Source organism: Lepidochelys kempii, chromosome 11, assembly GCF_965140285.1.
Source record: "Lepidochelys kempii isolate rLepKem1 chromosome 11, rLepKem1.hap1, whole genome shotgun sequence".
NCBI lineage: Eukaryota > Metazoa > Chordata > Testudines > Cheloniidae > Lepidochelys > Lepidochelys kempii.
The window spans coordinates 3,309,588-3,328,437 of record NC_136390.1 but is presented as its reverse complement, the minus strand read 5'-3'; positions in this window follow the sequence as shown (position 1 = coordinate 3,328,437).

The window sequence follows — 18,850 nt, the reverse complement described above, 5'->3', positions numbered from 1 at the left end:
ATTAGATCTGCACCCAGGGAAGACAAACTGGGAGGCTTTTAATGCCAGAGTTGGAAAAGACAGTGTGGCTTGGAGTGGAGTAATAAAGAACAATGGAGTCATCAAAATGAACAGCAACGGTCTCCCCATACTCAGCAAGTGTGCTGAGTCTGAGCTTGTTATTACCGACACGATCGTCAGGCAAACCAACCAGTATAACACTTCATGGATGCATCCGAGAGCAAAGCACTTGCACCGGCTTGACTATGTCATTACCCAGCAAACAGACACCAGGGACATCAAGATCACCAGAGAAATCCCAGGAGAAAACTGGTGGATCGACAACAGGCTGATCAGAACCATTTTGAATTTTTGCATTGCTTCGTGAACCCTCCGTGAAACAATGCTGGGCAGATTAAACTGAAATCGGACATTGCTAAATGGAGACGTCCACTTCATCTAGAAAAATAAGGGGAAACTTAGAGGAACAAATTGAGAGCATCCCGTAATCCCCCCATGACACATTTGAAACGTGGAATCTATTCAAATAGGCCATCCTTCAAGCCTCAGAAGAAATTCCAGGGAAAAACTAAAGACAGCACAACACTGGCTGGGTGAAAATGATGATGAAATCAAATAGATCCTCAAGGCAAAGTACAATGTGTTTATGTCTTGGCAAAACGACAGAGAATCAACATCAAAGACAAACAAATTCAAGTACCTGCAAGCCAAAGCTCAAAGACAGCTGCGTGTTCTACAGGATAACTAGCAGGAAAAGAAAGGTAAGAAATACAGCATTGCATTGGTACTAACAGCACAAAGTTGTGTTATGACTTCCTAAAAACTATTCGGGACCCATCAAAATTGGGACCAGCTCCCCTCAAGCGTTAAGATGGATCTACATTAATCAAGCACAAGAGGCATCTCGGAAGGATGGGGGTGGCTCTTTACTGAGCTATTCCACCGTCCTTCTACCGCCAGCCCACCTGACTCAGACGAGGTAACCCAGCACCTGGTACATAAAGAAATTGCACAGCCACCTAGCCAACAAACGAAGTCAGGTAAGGCAGGGCGAGTTTATTTATAGTGACTTAGCCATAGGCTGATATGCTAGCACAGGGGTGGGCAAACGTTTTGGCCTGAGGGCCACATCAGGGTGTGAAACTGTATGGAGGGCCGGGTAGGGAAGTCTGTGCTTCCCCAAACAGCCTGGCTCCCGCCCCCATCCGCCCCCTCCCACTTCCAACCTCCTGACTGTCCCCCTCAGAACTCCTGACCCATCCAACCCCGCTCCTTGTCCCCTGACTGCCCCCTCCTGGGACCCCCCCGACCCAAATTCCCCCCACAGAATCCCACCCCCATCCAACCCCCCCTTCTCCCTGTCCCTTGACTGCCCTGACCCCTATCCACACCGCCGCCCCCTGACAGGCCCCCTGAGACTTCCATGCCCTATCCAACTCCTACCTGTTCCCCAACCCCTGACCACCCCAGAACCTCCTCCCCATCCAACCACCCCCTGCTCCCTGTCCCCTGACTGTGTCCTGGGATCCCCTACCCAATTCCTCCACCACCACGCGTGCACGCTGCCACCACCCCCTTACCATGCCACTCAGAGTGGCAGAAGCTTGCAGCACCACTGCCCACACGGCGGCGTGGCTGAGGGGGAGGGGGCACAGCAGGGGAGGAGCCGGGGGCTAGCCTCCTGGGCCAGAAGCTCAGGGGCCGGGCAGGACGGTCCTGTGGTCGGATGTGGCCCGCGGGCCATAGTTTGCCCACCTCTGTGCTATCAGGTAAATCACCAAGCAAAGACAGCTGAAATCTTTGAACTTGCATCCCAAAAACTGTCACCTATCTATATGAAATTAACAAGGCTATCTGGAAACAGAGAACATTCACAGATGCAATCGAAGTTATGCTATACACAAATAAAAGCAACAAATCTGAGTGTAGCAACTAACGGGGCTCTCCCTGATTTCTGACAGTGGTACAATCCTCACTTGTATTTTGCTCACTCAGCTTGTCAAAACAGTATCCAATGTAGACTCAGATCAGGTGGGAGCACCACAGACATAATTTTCATTGGGAGACAGTGTGATGTTCTGTACCTCGTGGGAACACCTTACACCCTTATCTTCATCCTTATAACATGATTGTGTGGCATCCAATTCAAAGTTTGTCATGTTGGGTGTCTTCAGAAGGCTCATGATGCACTGAGCATTGTTGTTATGGTGATGTTATAGGTTGTAATTTCATGTATATAGTTATGAGGCTGAAAATGTGTCCGCGTGGCTTAAAACAAGCCCAGGCAAAACTCTCCAAGAGCAGAGGGGCAGTTCGCACCTCATCAGGGCATGTATGGGACAAACCCAGCCCAGCCTCACAGGAACAAAGGACACTGACCTAGGCAGCAACAAAGGATCTGTTGGACTCTCAAGTGAGTCACCCCCCTTCCTTTGGTCAGTTTGGGACTACAATGAGGTAATGTTCACCTGACTCTGAAGGGGGGCAGGGTAAAAGCCAAGAGGGAAGAAAGAACATGAAAAAAGGGAGAGACGTTTGCCATGCTCTTCCTCTCTCTTCCACCTCCATCTGCAGACATCACCACCAAGAGACTGAAGCGCTGATCAAAGGGGAGAGCCTGGCTGAAGGGCAACCAGCCAGGCTGTGGTGAGAAGAATCTAAGTTTGTAAGGGCACTGAAAGTGTTACGATCAGCTTAGAATGCATTTTACTTTTATTTCATTTGACGAAATCTGACTTGTTATGCTTTGACTTATAATCACTTAAAATCTATCTTTGTAGTTAATAAATGTGTTTGTTTATTCTACCTGAAGCAGTGTTTGGTTTGAAGCATGTGAGAGACTCCCCTTGGGATAACAAGCCTGGTACAAATCAATTTCTTTGTTAAATTGATGAACTTATATAAGCTTGCAGTGTCCAGCAGGCATAACTGGACACTGCAAGACAGAGGTTCCGAGGTTTGTGTCTGGGACTGGAGATATTGGCTAGTGTCATTCAGTTGCTGGGAGCAGCTTACATGCCTGAGGCTGTGTGTGAACAGCCCGGGAGTGGGGGTTCTCACAGCAGAGCAGGGTAAGGCTGGCTCCCAGAGTCAAGGATTGGAGTGACCAGCAGATCACAAGTCTGGATAACACCAGGGGAACGTCACAGACAGATTCAGGACAAATGCCTTAAACAAAACATGGAACTGTATGCTGTCTTTATTGGCCTAAAAAAAGCATTCAATGCTACGAGCAGCAATAGCCTTGGGAAAATTCTAGAAAAGTTTGGCTGCCCCACCAAATTTGTTAACGTAATTCATCAATTCCACAAAAACATGACATGTCAAGTACTCTTAGATGGCGACCTCTCTGAACCATTCCCCATATCTGCTGGGGTGAAACAAGGCTGTGTCCTGGCACCATTCCTCTTTGTTCTCGTCTTCTCAACCATTCTGAATTACCCAACTGACAACTTCCAACCCTGGAGCACAGAAGACAAGACTTACTTTGGCCTAGGCTTTTGGCTCTCTCCTGCCTGATTCTCTCTGTGGATGGGGACCTAGTGCTTAGGACTCTTCTAGACCTGTGTGGTGGACCTATGATGGTGTGACGTAAATTGTAATGACATCAGTCAAACTTGCAATTTTGGGGTGTGGCTGGACCAGCTTTCACTGGCCATTGCAAAGGGGCTTGTATTTTTTATCCAGCCCTACTTCAAACAATACCAATCAAAATATTGACTTACATCACATTGCAAATTTGATCCAAAACTCATACGCATCTGTTCAAACATCCAGAATTGCTCTGGAAATTGGAGTGGTTAATAAACATAGAGAGCAGAGAAGTCAGAGACATTTCCCTTGTAGGAAATTATGAGACAAACACATCTCCGATCCCAAGTACGAGATATAAAATTAAGACTTCCAGTTCAACGCTATTAGCATACCAAATTCTATAGTAAATGCATATATTCTGTCCCATGATAAGTAACAAGCTTCATCTTGCATTGTGAGCCTAAAAGTTATCAGTGGCACATGGGACTGCTACATTAGATGTGTGTTTGGTTTGGGGAAAGGTGAAATGTTTCAATAATATCAAGGAATATTTTTTATTTTTTAATGTAAACTAAAGAGCTGAGTTCCCAGATCAATAGATTAGTTCTACATATGTAGACATATTTAGATATCAAATAAACCCTAGCAGAAATTCCAGTTGAATATTTTCAGCTGGTTCCAACTGAGAATTAGCTTTTGGAATAGAAAAACGGATCTATTGGGCTCCTGGTTCCTGGAAATACCAGTTTTCCACATGAAACCAACAGAGAGCAGTAGAAAACAGTAGAGATCAGTTGAAGGATACTAATGAAGCCAGCTGGAATTTTTATTAGAAGGTGCATGTCGAGGCTGATAGGCCAAAAATCAGCTGTGTTTGATTCACTGTTGTCACATGTATGTCAGCTCACTCCTTTGTCCTGCATTCTGTCTACATTCTTTTCATCAGGCAGGATGTTGAAACTTACAAGAACCCTGGTCTCAGGGAGTAGAATCTTTGTAACTTGCACATTTTGGGACCCATCCTGTTTGAACACAGGATTACCCAAAGGATAGCACAGTACGCATGCTGGGAAAAGAACCAAGGGAAACATCCTAATGGTGAGATCTACTAAGCTATAGAAGAGTCTGCCAAGGGAAGTAGAGTGACCAGATGTCCTGATTTTATACGGACAGTCCCGATTTTGGGGTCTTTTTCTTATATAGGGTTCTATTAACTCCCACCCCTGTCCATTTGCTGTCTGGTCACCCTAAAGGGAAGCAATGGAAGGCCCATCACTTTAGGCACTTAGAACTAGACTAAACAAATAACTAGGGAATATTCTGTAGGGAACCAAACTGTAATGGAAGGGGAGAATTTGGCTAATAGGTTAATAAGTTTATTGCATTTCTAACCTCTATGATTCTATAAATCTAGTATCCATGGTATGGTGTTGGCTTTGGAATGCAATAACACTTATCTACTCTAAGAGTATTTTCAAAGCTCCAAGTAGAAAAAGGGCTAAGGGCTCCATAAAGACAGGTCTTCAGAGGCAACCAAGTACAGTAGAAGGCAACCCTTAATTTCAGAGGCTAAACAAGTACAGTAGAAGTTAGATCTGGCTGAATAATTCACAACAAATAATTAATTCCATAAATATTGCTTTTTTCCCCTCTCACTTTCTGTTAACAAAGTATCCATGAACCAGTCTGTGAAACTCTCAAAAGTATTCACTATTTGGAATTGTGACTTTCTTTCGTGAATAATTCTTGTTCTGCAAATTAGGAACATAGCAAACCATAGATTTTATAACTGAGCATAGAAGATGGGGAAATCAGAGAAAGCTTTCGACTAGTTTGCCACTGAGGAACCACAGACAACACATTTCAAAACGCATACAGCTTATAGAACAATACAAAAAGAAAAAAGGACGGAATTTCCATAATCACCCAAACTTGGCCTAACTCTGTTCTCATTGTAATTAATCAGAGTTTTACCATTTACTTCAACAAACATCAAACTGGGCCAACACTGAACGCTTTAGAAAATCCAGTCCAAAAAGGAATAGCAGACAGAACACGTCCGTAGTAAGAAAATTTTTCTGGGAATGTCTTTTTAATGTATATCAGAGTTGGTCAGAAATTTTCTGTCAATCTTTTTGGGGAAAATTTCAGTCTTGTCTCAATGTTTCAATTTTCCATCTGGAAAATCTGAATGAAATATTTCATTTCAGGTCAAGTTGTCCTGACTCAAAACTTTTTGGGTATGTCAAATATTTTGCATCAGTTCCGCCTTCGTCTGGGTCAGCCAAAGCTGCCTGAAGTGCTGCTGGCCGTTACAGGTTGGGTGACTCATGCATTTTCTTCTATGGGCTCAGGTCCCTGGCTGGACCAAAATCTCCCCTGATGCTTTGCGGCAGCCTGGGCAGATGCAGGTCAAAGTTGAACCAAAACGAACCACAAAATTTTGACATTTCCCATTTTCACTCGATTTTCTTTTCGGTGAAGAAGGTTGCTATTTCCACTTTTCATCCCAATTTCCCATGGAATGGAAATTCTGATTTTTGATCAGCTGCAATAATTAAAATAAGAATCATGATCTCCTGGCCTGCACATGAATGGCTCCCATGGAAACAAACGGAACAGCATCTGGTAGTTCTTCACTCTACTCTCTGAATGTGGAAGCTCCCCCCTTGGTTTGGTGCATTCTCCTGTTCATCCCCCCTTAAGCACCTGGCGCTGGCCACTGTCGGAAGACAGGATACTGGGCGAGGTGGACCTTTGGTCTGACCCAGTGTGGCCGTTCTTATGTTCTTATGTTATTTCTGATCTTACACTCAGAGGGCCAGGAACCAATTCTGCATTTGTACCGCACCTAGCACAACGGGGTCCTGGTCCATGACTGAGGCTCCTGGACTCTACCGCAATACAATAGGTAGTAGTAAGCAAAGATGCTGTGAGCTTCCAGATGTTGGGATTTTAACATGGTCCTGGCATGTACAACTAATTACACCAGCAGGGGGAGCTGTTACTCAAACGGATTTGAATATCTCCATGCCAGCTCCTCAGCTGGTGAAAACCATGGAAGTCGATAGGCCTACGTTGATATATACCAGCTGAGGGTCTGGCCCTCAGAGTATAGGAGGAGTAGTCCTGTCCTCTAGCTGTTGAGGGCATTGCATTTAAAGTTGAACCTGCTCCATGTAGGGAATGATCAGCCTCCCCACTGAAGTCAATGGGACTCCACTGAGAGCTGGATCACAAACGTATAGAGCTGTGGGTGGCTGTTCTACAGGGAATGTGACTAAGTTGGCTCTGCAAGGTTTGCACCAGTGGTTTGAGGGAGTTGAAGTATTTCAGTCCTGAGGCTCATAAAACTCAGTGTTAAGTTGAGATCTATGGGTGTAAAGTGCTAAGTCTCATTAATTCTTCTGCAGCTGGTAAACTGAGCTCCGTTTTACTGGATTACGGGGTCTATTGAATAAACCAAGGTCCTGGGAGGATTTAAAAGATCCTCCAGCTCTTTTCACAACAGCAGAGATTTGCCCCACATTTACCACTTCCTCCATTTGAGCACCATTTGGTTCTTTAGCCAAAGAATATAAAATCACAGGACTGGAAAGGACCTCGAGGGGTCATCTAGTCCAGTCCCCTGCACTCAAGGCAGGACTAAGTATTATCTAGCCCATCCTGACAGGTGTTTGTCTAACCTGCTCTTGAAAACTTCCAATGATGGAGATTCCACAACCTCCCTGGGCAATTTATTCCAGTGCTTCATCCCCCTGACAGTTAGGAAGTTTTTCCTAGGGTGACCAGATGTCCCATTTTTAAAGGGACAGTCCCGTATTTAAACCCTCCTGCAGGTGTCCTGACTTTTTTGGAAAAACAGGCAAATTGTCCCGTATTTTCTGGCTCCCCCCATCAGTACAGGCAGGTCCTTTTGCTGGCCGGATCCCTCTGGGCAGCAACCTGCCCACCAGCGGTGATTGGGGGTGGGGTCCAGTGGCCAACGATGGGGGTGGGAGTGCAAGGCTGGGGGTGGGGCGAAGATGCCGCGCCTGCGGCCCACCGCTCCCCCTGCTGGTCCGTCAGCACAGTCCCCGCTGTGTGCCGGCTCTCGGCCCACAGGACTCTGCCCCCCATTCCGTTTCTGGCCAGCGCTGGCTGCGGTGGCTGGGGTGTGCGGGCAGGCGCCAGCCAGTTACATGTCGCCTCTGCTGCCCACCCGTCGTCCCTTTACGTGCTCCCCCTTCTCTCTTTCCTCTCCCTGTTTTGCCCCTTCACCCCCTCCCCCAGCCCCGCTGCTCCTCCATATCCCCCCGGTGGGACGCGTCCCGCTCCCAGCACTGTGTGGAGAACCAGCCCCTTCACTCCCCGACCCTGCAGGCTCCACAGCAGCCCCCCGGGCAGGGGCTTAGCCCCCTCTTCCCTCCTGTCCTGGGTCCTGCCCCCAGGGAGCGTGGGGCTGCTCTGTCCTCTAGGCACCCTCCCCTGCTGAGCCACCTCTCTGGCCGGGTTTGCTGAAGCCCCTGCATCCTTGCTCAATGCATCCTTACAGCTTAACCCCTTCCTGCCCACGCTGTAGCAGTGGGGTTATGACAGTGGCCAGCAGCAGCCTGGAGGTGTTAGCTTGTTCCACACTCTGCGGACAGGAAGGGACAAGCTGCTTCCAGCCACGGGGGAGCAGGGTGAGGAGAGAGATGAGCTCTGCAAAGACATAGGCCAGATCTTCCCTCCCCACCTCCTCCTCCTCTGCGGCTGGCCACAATCTGGTGTGAACCCTGGTGCGTATCTGGGAAGCGGGGGTGCCTGTGACCCTGCGTGCCCCTCCCCACCCATGTTGCCTCAGCAACGTGCCAGGTACCAGAAGAGGCGGATCCATCCCGGGGGCCCAGCCAGGCATAGAGGGCAGAGAGTGCCCAGCAAGGAGGGTCGGGTCAGGTCAGTTGGTCAGCCCCTGTGTAAGAGAGGTATATGGGAGCGTGTGTGTGTCACCTCTCCCCGTGCAAACCTTAAAGATAAGACGGTAAATAAAAAGACTCCAACTAAGCAGTATTTCTTTTTAACGGGGCTCAGTCAGTAACTTGATGTTAATTTGAACGTTTGTCCTGCATAGTTCTGGTTGACTGCCACTGAACTCGCTTGAATACGAGTAATTTTACCAGGTGTCCCGTATTCAGCATAGGGAAATATGGTCACCCTACGAATGTCCAACCTAAACTGCCCTGGCTGCAATTTAAGCCCATTGCTTCTTGTCCTGTCCTCTGAGGTTAAGGAGAACAATTTACCTCCCTCCTCCTTGTAACAACCTTTTATGTGCTTGAAACCTGTTCTCATGTCCCCCCTCCGTCTTCTCTTCTCCAGGCTAAACAAACCCAATATTTTCAATCTTCCCTCATAGGTCTTGTTTTCTAGACTCTTAATAACTTTTGTTGCTCTTCTCTGGACTTCCTCCAATTTGTCCACATCTTTCCTGAAGTGTGGCACCCAGAACTGGACACAATACTCCAGTTGAGGCCTGATCAGCATGGAGCAGAGCGGAAGAATTAGTTCTCATGTTTTGCTTACAACATTTCTGCTAATTCATCCCAGAAAGATGTTTGCTTTTTCTGCAATGGTGTTGACTCATATTTAGCTTGTGATCCACTATGACCCCCGCACGATGCATTCTGCAGCGTGAAAGGGAGAACCAGGCATCAAACGGTTAAATGAAATTCAGTGCTGCATCCCACAATGCAAAATATTACTACTCTGCCTTTATTTATTTATTTATTGCTCTGCCTTTTGCTATAAGTCAAGGGGAGAGTATAAAAGAACAGGAATTGCAGACGAACAATCTACCAAGTCATTTTCTCTCTCTGCTGCTACAGAACAAGGTGTAACGCACCCAGCATGTACTTATGATACTATGATCCTGTGAGATCTTGGAAGCTGGAAGAGCAGTGGGCTGAATTATTGCTCAGTCTATGGTGCTCTTTCCTATGGTTCAGTTCTGAACCAATGCTGCAGCACATCTGAATGAGATGGGTGGTCCTGATGACTTATGGCCATTCCCAATCCTTTCCACCAAGGTAGGGTTGTTAACTTCAGTCTTCCTGGCCGAAACATACCTCCAGTCATTCAGTTCTGTCTCCCTGCATTCTCACTGTCGATGGTGCTCTTCCTCACCCCTTGAGCTTAACTGGGCTGGCATTGGAAGATAGCAATAGATACTTTAATCTTGCAGGATTCCTCTTTAGTTCAGTCCAAAGCAGGGAGAAGTGGGGTCATGGATAACCCGCAGTGCCTCAGCTCAGTCCATCCTTGCTCCAAACCTGTTGCCAAGCCTGTCCTGAGGAATGCCGGGAATCCTTAACTCCCTCTGAAGACACGTCTGGCTGGGGGCACCCAGCACCTTGCAAAACTGGTCCCTTCAGCAGCTGCTGTGTTTCTCCCAAGAGGTAGCTGCCGTTCAGTGGTGGATGAAGTGAAGCCTACTGTGTGTAATACCCTAATGGGCATGTTGACTGGCTTAATTAGCTGATGTTTGTAAATCACCTTACGAACTTCTGATCAAAATCATGTGGGGGTGAAAAGTATGAGGCCAGTGCTGAACTATTGATCATTTTTATTGTGCCTTCCCATACTATTGAGTGGGAAATCCTCTTCAGCCCCAGTCACTGATCCGCATAAGCCCTGAAATATGAGCTGTGATGGCAAGTTTGTCCCCATTATTGCAACTGCAGCTTCAATTCCTATAGGTGTAACATTTCATGTGTGAATTTCACCAAGATATTTGCTTTGCTAATATCCTGCACCAGGGAGTTACACAGGTTAATAATATTATTGTTTACAAACTATTTCTTTTCATCCTTTTTTAAAAACATATTGCCTTTTAATTTCACTGAATTTCTTCTGGTCCTTGTAACATAGATAGTATTAGAGAGGGAACATCAGAAAGCGCTGCAGGTAAGTTGTGCATGGTTCTGTTGATGTGTATGCAAATTCACATATCATGTTTTGAGTTTTATAGAATCTCAGGCCAGAAGGGACCACTGTGATCAGTCAGAAAACTTCCCTGAATTAATTCCTATTTGAACTAGAGATCTTTAAGAAAAGCATCCAATCTTGATTTTAAAATTCCCAGTGGTGGAGAATCCACCACCACCTTTGGTAAATTGTTCCCTGATTAACTGTCCTCCTTGTTAAAAATGGACACTCTTCATAGGGGCTGACTTCCCCTCTGCCCCGCGGGTGCTCGACCCCGCCCCTGCCCCACCTCCACCCCACCCCAATTCCACCCCCTTCCCCCAAGTCCCCACCCCTGCCCCGCCTCCTCCCCCGAGTGTGCCCACTCCTCCCTCCCTGACCCGGAAAGTCCTAAGTGCTGCCAAACAGCTGTTAGGTGGCAGGCGGGAAGCGCAGGGAGGGGGAGGAGCAGGGACCCCACGCTCGGGGGAGGAGGAGGGGGTGGGGGCGGGGGGGAGCTTGGCTGCCGGTGGGTGCCTAGCACCCACTAATTTTTCCCCGTGGGCGCTCCAGCCCCGCAGCACCCACAGGGTCGGCACCTATGCACCTCTTTGCTATGGCATGTCCTCTCAGAGGATCTCCAAGTGAATCCCTGAGAGGTCGGTAATTTTATTGTCTCCGCTGTACGAACGAGGGAACTGGGGCACAGAACTGTCATGCCCACACTCACAACAGGACTCTGGAGCACAGCTAGGAATAGAAACCACATTCTGCGTTGCTCCGTGCCTGCGTTCAGCACAGGGACAGATTGGGGGAGCCGGGGCAAAGGTAGCTTTAAGCCACCTTCACTCTCCCCACATTGTCCAAGCAGCTAGGCCATGCCTATTCCACTGGCCCAAGACAGAGCAGCCTCAAGGCTACTATGACTTACGTTCTGGCTGCCTCACATAAGGTCTGCTCCCCGGGGCACTGGATTGGCAGAAATATGTCAAAGGGCTATGACAAATCAGCCCCCCAAGGTTTCCGGCCCTGGATGTTAGCCACACAACCATCTCTGCCCCGCATGGATCAGCCTCCCCAAGATACAGCAGACGTGCGGCGACTGTCTCCCTTTTAGCTGTTGCCGACCCCATTTTTACAGATAATAATAATTACACTAATCAGCCTCCTCCCCACCCTGATTGATTCTGGGCAGAGCTCTGCGGAAACACCAGCCGGAGCAGCTCAGTGGTAAATCCAAACCCACTCCAGCACTGCGTGGGAGTGTCTCCCAACGTCTCTTTACCGTTTATGTCTCAGTTCCAACCCCAAGTTCACATAGAAACAGACTCACTTGTTTGCTTTTATTTAAAGCTGCCTTGAGGAGAGGTTGGGGGGGGGAAGAGATGAGACAGCAGATATTCAAACCCTTTTCTTTTCGGGCAGACCAACAGCGCCTCCCACAGCTTATTCCTCAGAGTGCAGATAGGGAGAATGGGAAAAGAATGAGGGAGATTCTATCTGCCACCCCTTTTGTGTTGATTCTCAGGGCTGCAGCCACCTGCTGGGAAGAGAACAGGAAAGAAGAAGGGATCCTGTAGGTGCCTGACTGTTTAGATGACCAGGGAGGAAAGTTCTTCCTGACTTCTCCCCAGCCAGACCTCCCCTCCTACCAAAAGCGGAGACGCATTATGCCACTGGGTATTAAATGAGTCTACTTCAGAGCTGGTCTCAAGCTGTGACATTAAGAGCCAGATCTGGGTTTTGAACATCTCCAAAGCTGGCGGATGTTTGGATCTAGAGGTTTTAGTTTGGTCTTATTGTGGTGACAGAGGCGGCTGCAAAATTCAGGGCTAAAAAGGGGCTTGGATTCTGAACACGCAACCCAGGGAATGTCAGAGCAAAGATTTGGGGGTTTGGTTTGGATCCCCAACTACAGCGGCATTGCCAAACCCAAGTGTTCACAAGTCATGAGTCAACCACTTCCAGAATCATGAGATTGGTTTAAAAATCATGAGGGGTGGTTTTTTGTTTGTTTGCTTTTTTTAAAAACCATACACCTGGGATTCTGTTTGACCTCTGGTGCATTTAGGTTGCTCTTGGGTCATGTTTTCAAGCTTTTCTCTGCAGCCATGGGGGTTGGAAATGTATTTCATGTTTTAAAAATGAAAGCTGAGATTCTCATGAATTCACGTGACTCCACGAGCTGGAGCTTTGTAAAAACAACCAGATACTGCCCATTAATTCTTGAGAGCTGGTGATGCTGTTATAGAGGATGTGGTGTTCATTTAAAAGCCCCTGACCTGTCCACATTTAAGACCCTACTTTAAGGTTTGCTTCTGTGTGCTGCTTACATTGAATCAAGCTGGCTTTATAATTGAATCAACTTCCCTTCCCCTAATCTCTGTGACTTCATCTGATTGTCGTTAGATTGCAAGCAAGGATCACCCCTTCTAGCTCACATTGGGTGCTTCCATAAAATAATAAATAATACTATGTAACTCTCATCCCATATGAGGCTGGCCTTTTAAAATACTCCGAGGTACTCCGAGGTACATCAAACAATAGGAACATGGAGGGAGGGAAGGGTAACAGCTCACAGATGTCTTAAGTATTACATCTGTGCCCAGCATCATAACTCTGCTTGTCTCATGTCTCATGCAATGTCTCATGTGACTGAATAGTCCAATCCGAGATTTGTAGTACTTCTGGCAGTTATTGCAGATGTCTGTATCTCGGCTGGGAGCTGCTTGCTTCCTACAGGCTCTTTTCTCCTTAAACTTTGTGGTGGGGGAGGGCGGATAGCTCCTGTCATGGACTTTGATACCCTGTTGGAGACGATGGTGCCACTTGTTACGATCACTTGCCAAGACTTCCCATTGGTCAGGATCCGTTCCAAATTCCTTCATATCTCGCTTGTATGTGTCTTTATAGCGAAACTTGGGATGTCCTGTTGTTCTTGTACCCTCTGATAGCTCCCCATATAACATGTCCTTGGGTGTGCATCCAGCTTCGAACCTACTCAGATGGCCCAGCCAGCACAGTCATCTTTGCTCGAGCAGGGCTGTCACACTTGGTAAATTTGCCCTTTGAAGAACCTCTGTGTTGGTGACTTTATCATAGAATCATAGAAGATAAGGGTTGGAAGGGACCTCAGTAGGTCATCTAGTCCAACCCCCTGCTCAAAGCAGGACCATCCCCAGCCAAATCATCCCAGCCAGGGCTTTGTCTTGCCATTTGGTGTTGAGTGTGCAGTGTAAACAATGTAGGTGGAAACTGTTCAACCTTTTCTTCTGATGAGCATAAGTTGTCCATGTTTCCCCACCATACATGAGAGTGCTGAGGATGAAGGCTTGGTCCATTAGCATTTTGGTCTTGATGGTAAGCTTTGAGTTGTTGCATGCTCTTTTAGTTAGTCTGCTAAAGGTGGTGGTGGCCTTTCCAATGCGAACATTTAGTTCTTCATCCAGTGAGAGGTTGGTGGTCGCTGTAGAACCTAAACAGCTGAACTTTTGGACAACTTCTAGCTGGTTTGCATTTAAGGTAATTGAAGGATCTTGTGGAACCACCCGTCCTAACACAACTGTTTTCTTGATGCTGATGATGAGAGCAAATGCCTGACAGGCACTTGAAAGGCGGTCCATGAGTTCTTGTAGTAGACCTTCACTGTGGGCTATGAGGGCAGCATCATCAGCGAATAGAAGTCCCCTGAGTAGCACCTTTTTGACTTTGGTCTTGACTTAAGTCAGGACAAGTTGAAGAGTTTCCCATCTGATCTTGTGTGGAGATACACTCCATCTTGCAGGTCCTTAAATGCACACTTCAAGAGTACCAAGAAGAATATTCCAGAGTGTAGGGGCAAGAACACATCCTTGCTTCACACCACTTTTCATCTCAAAGCTGTCTGAAGTGGACCCGTCAAACTGGACAGTGGCTCTCATGTTGTTATGGAATGAATGTATATCATTTAAAAGGGTTGGTGGGCATCCTGTCTTTTCTAGTACTGCAAATAGACCTGCTCTGCTGACTGTGTCGAATGCTTTTGGTAAGTCCACAAAGGTGATGTACAAGGATTAGTTTTGCTCTCTGCACTTTTCTTGGAGTTGACGCGGAGAAAATATCATGTCTATAGTTGATCTTCCAGCCCTGAATCCGCACTGTGATTCAGGGTAGACACGATTCACCAGCTGTTGTAGGCGCACTAAGATGACTTTTGTGAAAGCTTTTCCTGCTACGCTTAGTAGTCAGATACCCCTGTAGTTGTTGCAGTCGCTCTTTTCACCTTTATTTTTATACAGAGTGATGATGTTTGCGTCGCGCATCTCTTGTGGTACCTCGCCCTCTTTCCAGCATTTCAGTAGCAGCCACTGAAGATAGGGTAGTAGGCTGTCTTTCCTGCACTTGAGGATTTCTGCTGGGATGCCATCTTTTCCAGGAGCCTTGCCACTTGAGAGCAAATCAATGGCCTTGCTTAGCTCTTCTACAGTGGGCTCCGCATCGAGTTCTGGCATGACCTGTAGAGTTGGCATTTGGTCCAGTGATTCGCCGGCGATGTTTCTTTCTTCTGCGTATAGCTCTGAATAGTGTTCAATCTAATGAGACAACCGCTTGCTTTTATCTGTAATGATTTCACCACCGTGTGATTTGAGAGGGGCAATCTTGTTGACAGTGGGACCTAGAGCTTTCTTTAGGGCGTCAAAAGTGCCTTTGAGGTTTCCTGTGTCTGAGGCTGTCTGTATTGCTTCACAGAACATGGTCCAGTAATGATTTGCACAGCAACTGCTTGCTCGCTGTACCTGGATTTCTGCATGCCGAAGTCTAAGCGTCAGAAGAATATTTCACATATTTTGACAAAATATTTAACCCCACAAGATGTTGCCACATTCAAGGTCTCTCGGATGCTGGTGATCAACCTCTTCTAAGGATACCAAACTGGAGCTGGTCAGGAATTGATAGGATACAAAGGGTACAAACAAATGTTCCATTTTCACAATGGAGAGAGGTGAACAGAAGGGTCCTCCAAGGAGCTACGCTGGGACCTGTGCTGTTCAACATTTTCACTCATGATCTGGGAAAGGGGGGTGAACAGTGACGTGGCAAAGTTTGAAGATGAAACAAAATTATTCAAGATAGTTAAGTCCAAAGCTGACTGTGAGAAGTTACAAAGGGGTTCCACAAAACTGGGTGACTGGGTAACACAATGGCAGATTAAATTTAATGTTGATAAGTGCAAAGTAATGCACATTGGAAAAAATAATCCCAATGATACTTATGCAATGAAGACTTCTAAATTCACAGTTACGATCCAAGAAAGGTTTCAGAGTAGCAGCCATGTTAGTCTGTATCCGGAAAAAGAAAAGGAGGACTTGTGGCACCTTAGAGACTAACAAATTTATTTGAGCATAAGAAAGAGACCTTGAAGTCATCATGCATAGTTCTCTGAATACATCCACTCAGTGTGCAGCAGTGGTCAAACAGGCTGGAAGTATGTTGGGAACTATTCAAAAAGGGATAAAAAATAGGACTGGAAATACCATCAGACCACTATGTAAATCTATGGTATGCCCATACCTTGAATACTGTGTCCAGTTCTGGTGGCTCCATCTCAGAAAGGATATCGTGGAACTGGAAAAGGTTCAGAGAAGGGCAACAAAGATGATCCAGGGTATAGAACAGCTTTCATACAAGGAGAGATGAAAAAGATAAGGGATGTTTATCTTAGAAAAGAGACAACTAAGGGGGGATATGATAGAGGTCTATGAAATCATTTGCGGATGATACTAAACTGGGAGGAGTGGTAGATACGCTGGAGGGGAGGGATAGGATACAGAAAGACCTAGACAAATTGGAGGATTGGGCCAAAAGAAATCTGATGAGGTTCAATAAGGATAAGTGCAGGGTCCTGCACTTAGGACGGAAGAACCCAATGCACCGCTACAGACTGGGGACCGAATGGCTAGGCAGCAGTTCTGCGGAAAAGGACCTAGGGGTGACAGTGGACGAGAAGCTGGATATGAGTCAGCAGTGTGCCCTTGTTGCCAAGAAGGCCAATGGCATTTTGGGATGTATAAGTAGGGGCATAGCGAGCAGATCGAGGGACGTGATCGTTCCCCTCTATTTGACATTGGAGAGGCCTCATCTGGAGTACTGTGTCCAGTTTTGGGCCCCACACTACAAGAAGGATGTGGATAAATTGGAGAGAGTCCAGCGAAGGGCAACAAAAATGATTAGGGGACTGGAACACATGAGTTATGAGGAGAGGCTGAGGGAGCTGGGATTGTTTAGCCTGCAGAAGAGAAGAATGAGGGGGGATTTGATAGCTGCTTTCAACTACCTGAAAGGGGGTTCCAAAGAGGATGGCTCTAGACTGTTCTCAATGGTAGCAGATGACAGAACGAGGAGTAATGGTCTCAAGTTGCAGTGGGGAAGGTTTAGATTGGATATTAGGAAAAACTTTTTCACTAAGAGGGTGGTGAAACACTGGAATGTGTTACCTAGGGAGGTGGTAGAATCTCCTTCCTTAGAGGTTTTTAAGGTTAGGCTTGACAAAGCCCTGGCTGGGATGATTTAACTGGGAATTGGTCCTGCTTTGAGCAGGGGGTTGGACTAGATGACCTTCTGGGGTCCCTTCCAACCCTGATATTCTATGATTCTATGATTCTATGATCATGACTGGTGGGTAAAATGAACAGAGAAGTGTTACCTTCCCTTTCACACAGTACAAAAGCCAGGGGTCACCTGATGAAATTAACAGGCAGTGGGTTTAACACAAACAAGAGGAAGTACGTTTTCACACAAGACACATCTAACTTGTGGAACTCATTGCCATGGGATGTTGTGATGGCCAAAAATATAACTGGGTTCAAAAAAGAACTGGATAAGTTTAACGAGGATAGGTCCATCAATGGCTATTAGCCAAGATGGCCAGGGACACAAACGCATGCTGGGTGCAATCCTAAACCTCTGCCTACCAGAAACCGGGAGTGAAAGACAGGGATGGATCACTCCCTAACTTCCCTGTTCTGTACGCTCCCCCTGAAGCTCTGGTACATGCAACTGTTGCAGACAGGATCCTGGGTAAGATGGGCCATTAGTCTGACTGAGGATAGCAGCTCTTACGGTCTTACGATGTCCCCCCCACACACACACACACAACAAAATAAGAAGGAAACTAAACAGTTCCTTTTTTTGGCACTTTTTTTCGTTGAAATATTATCAGGCTTTTGTTAAAAACCCCAAAACAAAATGTCTGGCAACCAAAAACCAACATGTTGGGGCTTAAACAGATACTTGGGGCTCTCAGTTCTTCAGCAAACTCAGAAAATTGTGGAGACTTTTCAACAGCTAATTGCTCTTTCGGAGAGAGGCAGGGAAGGGGTATTCTAGACCCTTCTAGGCAGAGAAGGGGTATTCTGGCAGTTCTCTGCTTCCCTGGTGAAGATGGTCAACAGAGTGCTTGTAATTGCTTTGGCTAGTGACCTGTTATGAGGGGTCCACCCCACACAAGATTGGAAGGGGTTAAGGTGGCCAGGTGTGGAGGAGGAGCCAGAGAGCAGGGATTTATTAACTGAGGCTCAGCTGGAAAGGAACAGCTGGGGCCTATATAAAGCCCAGGAGCTGAGAGCAGAATGGAGTGGCAGGGGAGCGGTCTGCAGTCACCCCCTGGGGAAGGGAGCTGTGCTTGGGACCACAAAGGGTAACTCCCAGGGAGGACAGAGTTTGGGTTGTCAGACCCAGAGGAGGGGGAGAGCTGGAAAGGCTCAGGGGAAAGGCAGCAAGGGATAGGGATAGGGATAGGGATAGGGATAGGGATAGGGATAGGGCAGACTTTGGCTGCTGAGCGGGGGCACCTTAGCTGGAACCTGGAGTAGAGGGCGGGCCCAGGTCCCTCTACCAGCAACCAGGAAAGTGCCACAGACCAGGCAGAGGAGAGTGGACTGCCTGGGATTGTTCGCCTTGAAGAGCTTAGATACCCTGGAAGGGGGAAACCCGGATAGTGACCTGGCTGGAGGGCCAAGTTGCAAAGAAGGAGCACCTGGAGTTGCAGAGACGGGTGGAGAGACTGCCAGAGGAGGGTACAGCACCTGGAAAGAGCTAATCCCCAGAGCCACCAGGAGGAGACGCCCTCCTGGTGAGTGAAGGCCGTGACTGCACCGCACAAATTTTCCATTTTCTTTCAACTCACCATGACACCATAAATTCTCCCCTCTGGCCCTCTCACTGCCAATCATTCCCAGGCTATTTCTCTAGCGCTTTGCTATGAGAGGGTCAGGCTCCCTTTACTGCTGGTTTAAGCAAAGTTCACTCCATTATTCTTGTGCCGGAAGAGGGCAGTACCTTGCCGGAGAGTTACACATCACAAAACAGACGCCTCGTTGTTCGTTTTCATTGGGATACAACACAGACGACAAGT